Source organism: Crocodylus siamensis, chromosome 9, assembly GCF_052110815.1.
Source record: "Crocodylus siamensis isolate JL-2025a chromosome 9, ASM5211081v1, whole genome shotgun sequence".
Lineage (NCBI taxonomy): Eukaryota > Metazoa > Chordata > Crocodylia > Crocodylidae > Crocodylus > Crocodylus siamensis.
Window position 1 is genome coordinate 60,023,743 of NC_143403.1, and position 15,633 is coordinate 60,039,375.

Consider the following 15,633-nt stretch of genomic DNA (forward strand, 5'->3'; position numbering starts at 1 on the left):
GTCAGTAATGACTCCAAGATCCCTTTCTGCTTCCGTGCTCTCAAAAAGGGAGTTTCCCATCTTATAAGTGTCCTGCCAGTTACTACTGCCCAAGTGCAGCACCCTGCACTTGTCAGTATTGAAACGCATCCTGTTTTTGTTAGCTCACCCCTGTAACCTATCTGGGTCTTGCTGCAGTCTTTCCCTCCCTACTAGCATGCTCACCTCACCCCAAATTTTGGTATCATCAGCAAATTTAAACAGGTTGCTTTTCACCCTGTTGTCCAAATCGCTGATAAAGAAATTGAACAGCACGGGCCCAAGGGCCGAGCCCTGGCGGAATCCACTGCTCGCTTCTCCCCAGGCCAAATGTGACCCGACCACCACCACCCTCTGAGTATGACCCTTCAGCCAATCTGCAATCCATCTGACTGTGTAGGCATCAAATGCCACAGTCGCCTAGTTTTTTAATGAATGGGGTGGGAGATGGTGTCAAAGGCCTTGCTAAAGTCCAGAAAGACTACGTCCACGGCGACACCTGCATTCAATGCTTTTGTGACCTGATCATAAAAGGCAATCAGGTTGGTCTGACATGACCTGCCCCTAATGAAACCGTGCTGGTTGCCCTTGAGCATCATCCCTGAAGCTGGCCCATCACAGATGTGCTCCTTGAGGATCTTCTCAAAGAGTTTCCCTAGGATTGAGGTAAGACTGACGGGGCTATAGTTGCCTGGGACCTACCTCCTCCCTTTTTGAATACTTGAATACTTAAAATCTTGAATACTTGATTTTAATCCAGGTCCTATTAACCTTGCCCCTCGCTCTTTAGATGTATGTTTTTCTTGTAAGGGACTGCCTCTTTACTTCTGTTTCTTTCTAATGCCTAGCGCATCTTGCGTGTTTTCAGAAACAAACATATAACCAAATGTGTTCTGATTGCCTCAGGAAGAGGGGCATAGCACAATTTGTATTGATATAGTTGATCTGCATGTTGGCTGTCGAGCTACTGTAATTACTTTAGAAAAGATCATTTAATTTAGTACTTTTGACAAACGAAACTGTATTTTTCATTTTTACTTCCGAAGGCTAAGCTTAGTCTATCAGACTGCTCCACTGGATACAGAGTGAGCAGCACAGTGGTACCCATTTCCTCTGAAATGGCAGTTCTGTTTTCCAACTGGGCTTTCTTCAATGGTCTGCATAAATGTTGCACCTACTTAGCCTTCAAATCATAATTAAAAATTAAATAAAATGAGTCGGGAAATGAGCAAAAGAATAATATTTAATGAGTTGCTTTTGCAGTTTAAAATGAAACCACCTGTCAATTACAGCAGAGAAAACACAGCCATTAGGCAATGCATTGTATCCCAGATGCGTAACTTTGTGCTGAAGAAGGCTAGCATGTACACTTCCTGCTATGCATCATATAAGTGGGGCTCTTTTCCACCCTATTGCAAAGGCATCCAGCGTTTTAGTGCTCATCTATTCCCCAGACAGCTGCAAAGAGGGGCAATAGGTTACATTTCCTACTCCCCTTGCTCTGTTCTAATTACATGGTTTCTTTCATCAGGAATAGAAGATATGGCTTCAGTTCACACTAGTTTTTTGTAGCATTTTTTTTTCATGTCTCTTGCCAGAACTACATATTTTTCTCATTCATTCTTGCGTACAAGGCTCCACTGAGGTAAATCCAAATGGCTGGTATTTATTAATACATGCAATGGCTATTACCTTTGAAAAATATTTTGCATGTCTGTAGCAAAGTTGCTTAAAATGAACTTGACTCTATATATATAAAAAAAAAAAAAAAAAAAAAAAAGTTGTTAGCAGATTGCTTACTAATTGCAGTTTTTACAGAGCATCAAAAGAAATTGTAGACTAACCAAATGTGTCCAGTGGATGCAGTTTCTTCATGTTTAAATTAATATGTAGTATAGTAGTCCTTGGGGCCCGAGTGTAAACCTTACAAGTGCTCACAGAAAACAGTTCTTATATTTAAAAATGCAAGCATCAAACCTAAATACACATGAGGGTCCATGTTACTATTGCTTAGTATTTCAGCTTAATACTTTAGTTTTTGGCTTGCTGGAATGTAAAGCCTGAATAAAATGGATTATATTATCCCTTATGACCTTGTGACAGCTGCCAACATTCCAGACCTAAAATAAGGGGATTTTTGTTGCCTTTACTTGAACCTTCACTTTTCCTGTTTACATTAAGGAAAACAACGCACAACTTATTTTAATCCTGCTAACGGAATAAGCTTGTTCACTGGGCTCCTATTTAAGAAGAAAAAGCTGATGATTCTGCTGGGATGTATACCATGTCCCATGAGTGGAAGCTGACTTAAACACAAAACCAAACTCTGGTCTCTTACGCCATCTCTCAGTGTGAAGTTCCCAGCAAACAGAAGCCTTCACAGCTGAGACCAGACTGACCATGTCTGCCAGCCTCCAAACTAGAATACATAGTCCTTGAACTGAAATGCTAAACTGAAAGGTCACTTCTGGCTGAGCATCTTATGCATATAGCAGCAATGATTCAGCCTTAGTCTTTTTTACTTTTACATAGACACTAGCTGGTAAATTTAGTGGGTTTTTAAAATGTGTGCAGTGTGAGAGAGAATTATGGAACATTAAGGTTGGAAGGGACCTTAGGGAGGCCATCTAGTCCAAAGCAGGACCATCCCCAACTAGATCATCCCAGCCAAAGCTTTGTTTAGCTGGGTCTTAAAAACCTCCAAGGATGGAAAGTTCACAACCTCTCTGTGTAACCTGTTCCAGCGTTTTACTACCCTCCCAGTGAGAGAGTTTTTTCTGATATGTAACCTAAACTTCCCTTGCTGAAATTTGAGACCTGTTGGTCCTTGTTCTGTCATCTGCTGTCACTAAGAACAGTGTAGCTCCATCTGCTTTCACATTGCCTTTCAGGTAGTTGAAGGTTGCTATTGAATTCCCTCCATCTTCTCTAGATTAAATAAGCCCAGTTCCCCCTCAGCCTGTTCTCATAAGTTGTGTCCCCCAGCCCCCTCACCATATCTGTTGCCCTCCACTGGACTCTCCAATTTGTCCACATCCTTTCTGTAGTGAGAAGCCCAAAACTGAGCACAGTACTCCAGATGTGGCTGTACCAGTGCTGAATAGAGGGGAATGACACCCCCCTTGATCTACTGGCAACACACCTACCAATGCAGTGCAGTATGCCATTAGCCGCGTTTGCAACAAGGGCATGCTGCTGGCTCATATTCAGCTTATTGTTCACTGTAACCCCCAGGTCCTTTTCTGCAGAGCTGCTGCCCAGCCAGTCAGCCCCCAGCCTGTACTGGTGCATGGGATATCATCCTGAGATATTTGTAGTGGCTCTGTTTTAGCATGGCTAGTCCTTGTGACCTTTTTTATTAAGCAGCTATTTTCACATGAAGTCTCAAGTGCCGTTGTACTTCTTCTTTTTTTTTTTTTTACACAAGAAAGTGAAGTCAGCCCTTGCTGGCATTTGTAAATGAGATATTTGCACAACACCATATAAAATATCAGATTGCATAAAACTGCACTCAGCTCTCAACATTTCTTCTACAACTGCTGCCTGCAAGCACAAAAGAACTTTGGACACAAGAAGGTGTGAAGCTTTTATTTTGATTCCAGGGCACAGACACTGACTGCTAAGCAATACAGCAGCTGAGAGCTGGCAGGAGACAGTAGTGAGTATTGACTGGCCAATAGTGACACTAGTCTTCCCTCTGCTCCAGAAAACTCATATCCATTATTGCTATAAGGAGCTTTTAAAAAATTGGAGCAGAATTTATCTCAGTCCATATTTGCATTCATGGATACGTCAGCAAGCAAAGGCACAGTGTGGGTCTGCATATAGTGGTTTTTTTTGTGGGTTTTTGCATTACTGAGGCTCCTTCTATACATTACAGGTATTGCACAGTTAACTGGTTAATTGTGCAGTTACCTGGAGATCAGCTACATGTGCAAAGTAGATATCACACTGTAAGAAGCTCCAACCAGCTATAAAGATAGACCTAAAAAATGTGTACTAACTTTATAGTTGGTTGCAATTAAGCTTTAACTTGCGTGCTGGGAGCCCTGTCAGTTGATGGGCTTCCAGCTGCAGGAGTGCACCATGCCTAGCCTAAAACCCCTGAGCCCTAGGGATTACGATCCTCTGATTCTGGCGGTGCATGGGGTGCTCTGCAGCTGGGAACCCCTCAGCTGGGGTGTGTAGGACTCCCAGCCCTGAGAGCTTACTTTTTTGCTGGTGCATGGGGAGTTTAGGATTGGGCTCCCCCTGCACCCACAATAAGGGGTGATGGGATCTAATGCGTGATCCCACAGTTCCATCTCCTGCTTTGTATGTGTGGCATGGGGGGGGTGTGGATCACGTATTAGATTCCATGATGTCTTTACCTGCATGTATAGAGGAAGCCTGATGCAGCCCTTATAGTAGGTCACTGTGTTACAAACCAAAGGGCTAGTAGTGTGGGCTTTTAAGACATTTTCATTTTGATACAGAATAAGAACATGAATCTTGGACTGTTTGAGTTTCTTTCCAGATGTGGTCTACTAGCAATCATTGCAAAATTGGTCATAACAAAGCACAGTTTCTAACCAAATATCCGTAAAAGTTGTCTGGATCTAGCTTAACATATATTTGAAAAACATACATATCTTTGAAATACTAGGTGTGAACAAATTTTGGTTAAAAATTTTAATGTCTACACCATTTATTTATGGGACTTGCCATTTGTTAAGTAGCCATTGAATTAGAGAATTTCTGCAGTTTTTGTCAAAACCAGATCGCTGGATGTACCAAGCATGGAAGTAGGACAGATCCTTAGTTGGTATAAATCATTGCAGCTCTGGTGCTGGCTTGACTAAACCAAAGGGCTGACTTGGGAGCCCATCAGCAGCTCTGGCTGCTACTACCCCTACTACACTATTGGGTTGGGGTTGTGGTTAGGGTTAGGCTTGCCATGCTGCCTCCCTCAAACTATTTTGAATGTGCATGCACATACCCTAATATGCAAAGTCCCTTGGGGTTTTCTGTTGCAGAGGAGTGTGTGGTTTGTTGCAGATCCAGTGAACGCGCAGCCAAATGGCACAGCCACTGTCCACTTCCAGCACACCCACAACCTAGAACTTCATCTCAGGCCTTCCTCTCTTGGGTGGATAAAAGGGTTTGCAGCAGTCTCCACAAAAATCTGGTTATACAGTGAACAAAATTGTTGGTGAATCATTGAAAACAAAAGTAAAAAATGCAGGGATCTGCACCTTTAGTCTAAGGTTTCTTATTAATTAGAAAAGCCTCTTCTCTTTGTAAGTGGGAAATTTTACATTCTAAATCTAACTGTGATCTTTTCTGGTCTTAGCTAATGGAATGTGGCAAAGTGAGACTGAATGTCTGTAGAAATAATTTTTTCTTGCATTGGATACTCTACAGAAAGCTTTCTGAGAAGTGTCAGTCCTCTACAGAAAGCTTTCTGAGAAGTTGCAACCATTTCCTTCTACGTGATGTCAATTGTCTTTACTACTTTTGTAATATAAATAAAATTGAGAAGGTGAGTTGTAGGGGTGCACTGATAGAATTTTTTTTTGGGTTGATACTGATGGCTGATTTTTAACGAGCTGTATTGGATGATACCAATCCGATTGCTGATATGCAGACCTGCAGCTTGGAGAGCAGTGTCCAGCTGGTAAGTCTGTTGTGGAGGAAGACGTGAAGGGGGAGGGAAGGGGCATGCAGGGGAAGTGGGGGGGCAGATCAAAGCTTCTGTGATGAGGGAGGGAGAGGGGCTGGGGCAGGGCCCAGCTGGGGTGGGGCAGGGCGTAGGACAGAGCTGCAGCTCATCTAAGGGGTGCAGGGAGAGGGGGGTGGCTTTCACCGCTACGCACACTCTGGGAGGGTATGGGGGGCACGTGTGCCCAGGTCTGTGCACAGGGTGACAGTGGCTGCAGCTGCCAGCTGTGGTCAGGACTGGTGCTGGGCTCTTCCCAGCAGGGTGGGACTGGGCCTGGGCTGCACTCGGGGCAGGTGGTGGCAGTGCTGGGAGTGTGGGCTATGGTGAATTTTTGAAGTGACCATAGCCCACCTTATAGCCTCCCTCAGTCCAGCCCCAGCCTAGCCTGCAGTGGCAGCCCACCCTTGCCCTGCATAGATCTGGAAGCGCATGTCCCCCATGCCCTTCTGGGGTGCATGTAGCGTGGGAGCCGTCCCCCCTCCCCATGCCCCCTGGACAAGCTGCTCGCAGCTCCGTCCTGTGCCCCACCCCACTCTGGCTGTGCAGCCCCAGCCCAACTTCCTCCCTCACTGTAGGGGCCTTGATCTGCACCCCCCATGCCCCTTCCCCCCACAACAGATGTACTAGCCAGATGCTGCTCTGCACGCTGCTGGGTTGTGCTCCTGGCTGCCTGCATCCTGTGCTGCAGCTGCACGCATTCACAGGGCATTTATCGGTGATATTATTGGCCACATCAGCCAAAAAAAGCCAGTTGCCGATTAATGTCGATTTTCCTTATGTTGGTGCTGATACGATATGGGACTAATGCATTGGTGCACCTCTAATAAGTTGATTTTTTCCTCTTGCATTAATTAAAATTCAGTTAAACTGTTCTTCATAGATTGTCCTCCTCCCCAGATGTAGAAGATGTTGAACAGATCTCATCCATATCCTTGGCAGAGATTCTACTAGTTAAGTTAGGTTTGCTTGCTTTTTTTCTTCTGAGTAGGTTAAACTTTCACATTCCTCTCAATTTAAAAAAAAAAAAAAAGTTCTTCTCTCCCCTATACATCAGAGATTGCACAACATGCTTGGATAATATGAGAAGGAGAATGTTTTAGTTATCTAGACGGATAAAAGCTGGAGCACTGAGAGATGAGTCATGGAATCAAATTCAAATATATGAAATATTCACTGATTGCTTTGTGGGCCGGTGTTAAGGAAAGAAGTTTGTTTAATTCTATGGCCACATTTATTTTCTACATATTTATATTATGGCAGATGTGCAGTACCACATACAGTGATTAAAATGTGCTAAACAAGTTCTTGCCATACAGGCTTCACATCCATGGGCAAGATGATGTACAGCATAGAACATACTGTGTCAGACAGACAGCTGTGAGATCATCCTCCTCCTCATCATCATAGCTGGTAATCTTTCTGAGACAATGGAATTATGCTGAAGGAACAGGATGGGCATCTGGGATGCCTTAGGGAAGAGCATGGAATTAGGGAGGCACTCTGGAGGTGGTAGAGATGAAAATTGTAGACAAATTGATTGCGTTAGAGCTGTGCAAAAGGATGCGTAGTTTGATTTTTGTTGTGGCAGAGTGAAATTTTGTGAAGGGATTGGAGAAGTGGTGGAGACATGGCCAGCAATCAAGGAGAATGGAACAGATCTTGGGGGATGGGGCAGCCAATATAGACTTCATTAACTCATCCAAATTTCAAGGAAGACTTTGTGTACCCCTCACTTGTGATTTATAGGAAACAGTCCTGCCTGACATCCTTGGATATACCACTTCATTTCTATATATGTGCCTGCTTTCAACTTTCAATTTTGCTGCTGTGGCTAATAGTAAACGAAGTCTGGTGGGTCTAGAGGGACCATGGATATGATTTCCCTTCCATCTACAAGGCAGAGCATAAGGGGTGGTACCGAGCCAGTGGACAAGTTGCAGGGTAGCTGGCTTTCAGTGGAAATGTTTCTTACAAAATATCTAAGTAAAACACACCAGAAAATGTTTGCCATTTACTTATATTGTGGTATTCTTAAGGGTTTATGTGAAGTAGATACAGAATTTTCACAAGATTGTGTTTTTCAGGTTGTCTGTTTGCTTTCTAAAATACTGGGCAACATGACATCCCTGTAAATAAGTATAAGAGCTCTCTCAGCTCTTGTATTTTGAGAATTCAAGCAAAAGATTATGCAAGTATGTGTGTGGAGAAATAGGTAACCAAAAACTAAACCAGCCATTGCTTTCTTTGGCAATTCAGCAGACCCTAATACAACACAACATATGAATCTGAAATGTTTCCTTTCACTTTTAAAGAAAGATTTAGTAGATCTGCTATTGGAGTTAATGTCTTCTCAGAGCCTGCCTATCTCAGGAGTCATGGCTCCCAGATAGTTTTTCTTGAAGAAAACGAAAGGATTGTTATAAGAGATGGAGTTCTGTCCTTCCCCTTCCCTCTTTCAAAACTCCCCCACTTAGCTTGCTGCAGTCTGTTTCCACTCCTCATTCCTGCACATCTGGATCGCTGTTATCTTCCACTGGGACAGTTCTGGATAGCTTCAGGGTCATGTTGGGACAAAGACAGTAACTAAACCTAAGCTATGTAAAACGAATATAGCCAGAAGGAACTGCAGTCATACTTCCAGTGAAATCTTTTTAGAAAAACCAAGACATTTTGTTCTCATAACATCTGTAGAAAGTGTGCTGAAAAACTCCATTATGCTAGCAGATTTTTTCCCCACAAATTAGGGAGATAAGAGTGGTATCTTACACTATTGTTCACTTCTGACGAGCATAACACACGGACAGAAAATAACTAGATCTTATTACAAATGGATGAACATAATTTTCTTTCTTTTTTTAATGTAAATGCAGTGCATTCTCCTAGCAACCAGTCTTCCAAGGGATGTCTGATACCGAATTGATGTGATGAGAAATGTCATCTGAGGAAGAATGTATCGTGCTGTAGTTTTTGGCAGCTGAAGTCCAAAGCTTAGGGAATGTGAAGCTTAGGCAAATTTTTAGTATTTGGAACAACCACCTGGCACAGCCTGTGGATGTTTTTTATGCTAGGATAGACAGGCTAAGGCTGCACCATTCTCCTCCTGTCCTTTTGGCTTTCCTCAACTTGGAAAGGTGCGTCAGCCTGTCATTTACAGAAGTTTTGTTGACTGATTTGCAGCTTGTAGAAGTTAGGGTGTTGCAAAAACTATTGCTTTCTGCTTGCCAGTAAGAGAATATCTGTCTTTCTAAAATATAGAACTTGGTGGTTCATGTTCCCCTTAGACACCAAGTGGTGGTCAGGCCTTGCAATTAATTTGAACAGCAAGGTGTCTTCAGGGATCTGTAAGAACTTCAGCAAGTGACATAACTTTACCCACTGTAAAATAGGAATAGCTGCTTATTTTGCAAGGCTGTTAAGGCTCAAGATTGGTAAAACATTAAACTCCTGGTATGAAAGTCATTATGCAGCTTGAAGTTCTATAATGTTTATGAAGTGCTTAGAGGATTGTGGATTTGTTTTTTTTTTAGAAAACTATTAATACTTGAGGTGAGGAATATAAAACTGGTCTATGTAGGCCTGTTGAGATAAAAATAGAATTCCAAAACTCAGCCACTTGTATTGCTGCAGATTGGTAGAGTAGTTGCATTTATTGAATGTAGCTGGGACTTCAAGCATCATGTGCTCTTATTCTAATCCTGTCTCTTCCAGAAATTCTCTTTGTGGCCTTGGGTGAATCATTTGGTTTCCCATGAGAACACTGCGAAAACCGTTGAGATACTACATAGAAGTTATTCTTCACTTAAGTGCTAAATAAACCTGAAGTATTATTGAAACCTGTAAAACTCTGCTTTTTCCTTGTTTCTTGAAGCTTTTGGTATGCTGAGTTCCCAGGAATTCAGTGCTGCTTTGGGAAATTCTGTACCAGGAAAAAACATTCTGCTATTTCTCTCCTGCAGTGTGTTCATTTAACTATATAACTTCAGATCTCTGACTCTTCAAAACTCCATTTCCATTCAGTCTAACCTTTCAGTGCTCTTTTGAGGTCAGCAGAAGCAGGAATGGGAAAACGCCCTGTACTTTGTAGACTTATCTGTTCAGTGTAGTGGTTCTTAAAAATTTGGAGGATTCAGTTTATTATTCAGAAGCCATTTTTAGTCTGTCCAGTGGGGTTACGTATGCATTGGGAGCATAAACCAAAATATTTACGGCTTTGCTCTGGAACAAAGGAAGTTTTGAAGTGTTGGACTTCTGTTTTCTTTGCATGAAAAGAACTGCAGCATTTTGGTTGAAATGTTTGGAATGATGGAAAAAAGAAGATGGAATGATTTTTCCAACAGTGCAGATGCATTCTTCTGTAATAATTCCATATAATTACATGCCCTGTATCTCGGCATCAGCTGTTCTGTCAGTTAAAAAATGAAAGCTTGATTTCACTGAGTGATCCCACATCAGAAAGACTACCCATTGCATCAGATGATTCTTTCACGTTAAAAAGGCCTTGATTACATGATCTTAAACATTGGCGCATTGTAGGAAATGTCAGGGTTTTTTATTTTGTTGCAATGTTATGAACTTGAATTTAAAACAACATCTTCAGTTATCAAGTTCTAATTTTTTTTTTCCTTTTGGAGTTCTAAAAGCTTCTAATGGCTCTTTGCAAAACTCCAATTTAATGAGAGCTGTTAATGGAGAAGGGGAAATATTTATTTTTCAATAATACTTAGAGGTCTAAAGTGAACCTCCTTTGTACAGTACCTCACACGTATGGACTTGGAAATAGACCCCACAAGGAGTAATTACATTCTTTCTTCTCTTGTCCAAGTGCACCAGTCTGTTGTCTCTTTGAAATGAGTCTGGACTATGCTATGATGAAAAATGTTCATCATGTCCAACTGTGCAACTTATCACCAGCGCACAGTGCAGGGTGTGGGGGTTGGAGAAGAGGTGCTTACTACTGAGATTCCTTAAGTAATAGGGAGCCCGAGGAGTGGATTGCTAGGGTCAATCTAGTGTATAAAATAGCAGCAGGGATTTGGGGTAAAACCAAGGGTTCATATCTTCTTAAAACAGCATTTTCAGAACAGCTGTAGTCTTATAACGCAGAGGAACATGACTTCAGTAGGCAGACCAGCAGTAAGCATACTAATTTTACTGATAAAACACAATAAAAGGAAGTTTGACAGCATCTGGACCAGTTCCAGATACTTAACTAATGAAATGTAATATGGGGAAAATAAAAGATGCTTCTGCAGATCAGCAGAACGGAACACAAAATGGAACAAACTTGAAGCAGAGAGATTGACTAGGATGGTGAAATAACAGGAACTTACAAAATATTTAGCATGTGCGAGGCAAAAGTAGCCAGTGACATACGAAGTGCAAAATTAACTTCCTTTTCGAGTTGAAGCAAACTTTTCCTACTGCTGTGTCTTTGAATAGAGAATGTCCTAGTGATTTAAATTCTCATGCCTAGGGCCATTCAGAAGTATGGCATATTCCCAAATTTCCACTAATGCTAATTATATGAATGCAGCAGCAATGACCAAAAAAAAAAATTGAAAATAGGCAGCTGGGATCAGAGAGAGGAAAAGGACTTGGCTTATAAAGCAGTTTTCTTACCTTAAGGATTACATGGTGGAGGAAGAGTGTCTTCTTTATTATTATTGGAGGAAGTTATGGGCAAACATCCTTGATGAGTCGTGGTCTTAGCTTATTACTTTTCCTTTGAAATTTTCAGGTTGCCTAATAAGAATTGTTTTATGGTGTGATCCTTTGAGGGGTATTGAGTCAAAGTTATTTAGAAAGATCCTGGGGGCATACTGTTTCAAGCTATGATCTTGTCATAAGATCAGAGCAAGTTCTGACTGAATGAATTAAGCCTCAGTGGGTTATCTTACTGAGATGATACGAGATTTTCCTGAATCGCCAACCCCAAAGTGACCCTCTATGCTTGAGTCAGTATGTAGTCATTGTCCTTCCATTGTGCTACAGGGCAGGACACCCTGTTGTTGGATGTGGTGTAGTCTGTGTCAGAATGCACTAATTATAGATTCCCTGGAACTTCTTACAGCAATTAGGGCTGTTAATTTGGGGGTGATAGCTTTCTGAACGCCAGTATATGTGCATGGGCATTGGCACATAGCAGCCAGCAACCCCTGGCTAAGTGAGATTTATCATATGGCATTACACTGGAAAAACTTACTACATTAAATTTTTTTGTATGACAGAGGTATTAAAGTTATTTAACCACTTTGGGGTCAAATTGAGGAAAATATGGCAGACTTACTGATCAGAGCAGCAAACCAGGCATTAGATTTGTACAAGGGAGTGATGAGAATATAACAGATGCCAAGAGTAAAATGTGTTTTCTCAGCAGAGGGAGAAGGAAATGCCAGTGAAATGAATCCACACAGTGAACGCGAGGTGAACTTCGGCTGTTTCTCTAAAAGGGGTTTATAATTATAAAATGAACAATGAAAATCAGATTGGTAACATTTGTAACAACTTGGGTTTGCTTAACTCTGTAAGATAATCAGATCCTTTGGATGTATTTGAAACTCCAGCCATGTTCCTGAATCTGAAATATCAATTCCCATCTCCATTTGGGATATTTTCCATAATGGCCACACTTCTCTTATACCTGCCAGGCAGCTGCACAGCTGTAGAAGTTTACAATTTCTCTTTTCAAGTTGGAATCTTGTTTTAGTGTAGTAGTTGGAGTTTACAGTCAGCTGCCCATGATCTCTGACTTTTTAGAAGCCCAGTGCTGGCTAGTTTCTGTGAAATGATGACCAGCTTAAAATGAAGGATGACTTGTTAGCTACGCAAGATGTGCACGATGAGAACTGCAAAGAGCAGAGGAACTTGGCTGTTTTCTAGTTTTGCTTTCCATTCCATGTGATACTCATGGGGGATGCTACCTTGGATCAGTGAGGGTGTACTATGTTAGGTGTTTGATTTCCTTGATATGGCAGTCTTACTGTTTCCTTTTTGTGTGTTCTTCAGATAAAGGACTGGATAAAAGCAGCTCATTTGTTTGTGACCCAGGAGCTTAGTGGCTACAGATTTTGGGTATTTTAAATTTGGATTCAAATTTGAGAGACCTTTTTAAGATGCCTGACTTTTCAGGAAGTGTTGCACATCCATCCTCATAAAACTGAGCTTCTTTATGGAGCTGCAGATCATCGTCCAAATGTGGAGACAGCCAAAAGCCCAATTAATTTTGGAACTGTAGACCAATATCTCTTACTATATGAGCAGTTCAGATGGACTCAGAAAAATCTTTCTTTTCCAGTTAAGCATACAACTTATGAATAATACAAAACTTGTTTCCTTTTAACCTCAAATAGATAAGTAGTTGCATTTAGCTTCCTAAAAAGAAATCCAGCTGCACATTGCTGCTGCAGACACTTCATACTCAATGTAAGTCGTCTTACGGGCTGATGGGAGTGTGGGTGTTTGAGAAAATACATAACTAAAAATATATTCTCTGTCCTCTGCTCTTAGTAAAGATTTGAGTGTGTTAGATATTTGAGCCAAACTCAATCCAGGAGTGAGCAAACACAATACCCACTAATTTTAGTGAGTTACTCTATTCGTTCCAGCTCTGACATGGGGGTGTATGCAGTGTGGTGAGTAACTGTGTTGGTTTCTGGGTTGTACTATACTCTACCAGGATTGACTGAAAATAGCAAAAAACCCAGCTTTTTGAGTAGCTGAAATATTTATTCTTTCCTAATACATTCTTGTGTTTTTTCACCCACAGTGGTATACAGTTCTCTTAAATGGATCGGTGCTTTATTCTTTTGACAATAATGAACCAGTGATAACACTCAAATGAAATGCTGGATGCTGTGGATCAAGTGAGACCTGCAAAATGAGTTTTGAAGATCATATTGTGCAACAACTTTTTATATATATATCTCTGTCCAACCCTAATCATGGTCTATGTATCTCTTGTTTTTTTTCTTGGTAATAATGTCTTCATACTTATAGGAAGGATAATACACCCTAATTTTTATCTTTTTATCCAAAAATGTCCTGCACTACTTGTATTAGTCATTGTGAATGGGTTTAAGATGATGTACCACGTTTCAGCTAGTTCTTGTCATTTAATGCTGAAAGATTTTGTGAACTGTTTACAGTAAATGTGTATTTGTTTGCACACTACCCTTGCTTTCATTTGCTCTCTTAGTTGAACCATTATATACCTAATTACTAGTTTATCATAACTTTTTTGTCTCGTACGTAATGATACACCTGGGCCATCTGTGTAAGTTGTGCTTTTGTTTACTCTTGTAGCATCATCTCTTGTGGCTTGTATGTGCATCACGTAAAACAAAAGGTTCAAAATACTGATGCTACACCATGATGATAGAGAGGCTGACATTTTCTAAACCAACTATAGTGCCTTAAAAGTACGTAAACACCCTGCATGCCAAATCACTTTTTTGGGTATCTATGAAGACGTGTCTTCAAGTATGGCTGCACGGTTTTGTATCTAAGGCATTTTCATTGCTCAGCCAAGTGACTGCTGGTATGTACTGAACTTTTTTAATGTATATCAACACTAAATTTTTCTTGGATTTTTTTTTTTTAATAAATTGAATGAACATTAAACGTTTTTTGTGTTTTATCCTTTCATTTAAACAAACTTGCTATTTAATAACCAAGTCATATATAGAACATGTATTAAAGACTCAAAATATTTATCATGAAGAAAGAGGCTTTTTTCCATGGCTGGTCTGTACACAGACTACATTGAAGTAGTTTAAATCAACTTAAAAATTGACTTTGAACTTAGGCACCTAACCTGCTTAGGTGCTTTAGAAAATTCCACTGAGCTCCTATCTTCTTAATCAGGACAGCTTTAGCAAACAATTTTCTTCAAAGGGATGTGTATTTGGCTTGTATTAAGTGGTGTTAAACTGGTGCTAAAAAGGCATGATGTTGTAAGGCTTCATTAATACAGAAGTTGCCAAAGTGAAGTTGAAGCTGAAATGAGCTAAATGGTCATTATTCATGTACTACTTTGTTAAAAACTTCTACAGACCTGTCTAGTGAGAGATGGTTATTTTGGGAGCTGCGGTGTGGGGTGGATATGTGCACTTGTTTCTTATGAGTTGACAAGGATGTGCACTCAACTAAGTTAATATATGATTTCTTGTTAGCACTATTTCTTCAGTGATGTTTCATTATGTTCTACAGCTGTCATAAAGCATTATACTATCCATTTGTGCTCACAAAAGTCAGAAGACTGCTAAGCCCTTCCCTGGTAACCAGAAGGTAATTATACTATAGTAACTCTTGGGCAAAGATGATATGGTCTGAGAAGCGAACTTTCAAAGATCAGTGTTTTGGGGTGCCTGAGTATATTTTTAAAAAGCCTGATTTTTTTTTTTTTCCAGGAACTGCTGAACAGCTCTTCTGAAAAAGCAGTCCTCCCACTACTTTCCCTCCCCATCTCTCTCCCTTTTTCTGTTTTCATTTCAGTAGCCAAAAAATGAGATGCTGAAAATCACTGATCACTTTTGCAGTTTGTCTCAGAATTCCCATTGGAGAGGAATAGCTCCATAAGCAAATAAAGATTAGTGACTGATGCTTGTGTCCCTGTCTTTGAAATGTGCCCTGAGATACTCAGTCTGAAAAAGGATACTCTACTTGAAAAATATTCTAAAAAGATTTGACACTAGACCTTATATTTTGAACAGATCCATTGCTCAAATTCCTAATGTTTCAAAATAATTTTTAGTGTTTATTAATCTTATGACTTTCCCAGCAACTTGTAAAAGTTATTCCTCAACCACACTTAGAGCTGTGGTTTTGTTGGAAGCCTCATGGTTTATGGAGGGGAATGTATATTCATTAAAGCATTCTTTGCTGTTGTTTGAGGTCTGTTGGAGTAGTTCTCTTGA

General features: G+C 40.7%; 1 protein-coding gene across 3 annotated transcripts in view; it reads left to right on the forward strand.

Annotated features, from left to right (window-relative positions):
* Positions 1–14,346, forward strand: part of SEPTIN2 (septin 2) — a 65,529-nt gene extending 51,183 nt beyond the window's left edge. For all 3 annotated transcript variants that reach the window (XM_090063016.1, XM_090063017.1, XM_090063018.1), the window contains exon 13: positions 13,485–14,346. The gene's annotated coding sequence lies outside the window, so the exon portion shown is untranslated. The remainder of the gene's footprint in view (positions 1–13,484) is intronic.
* Positions 14,347–15,633: the final 1,287 nt, after the last annotated feature.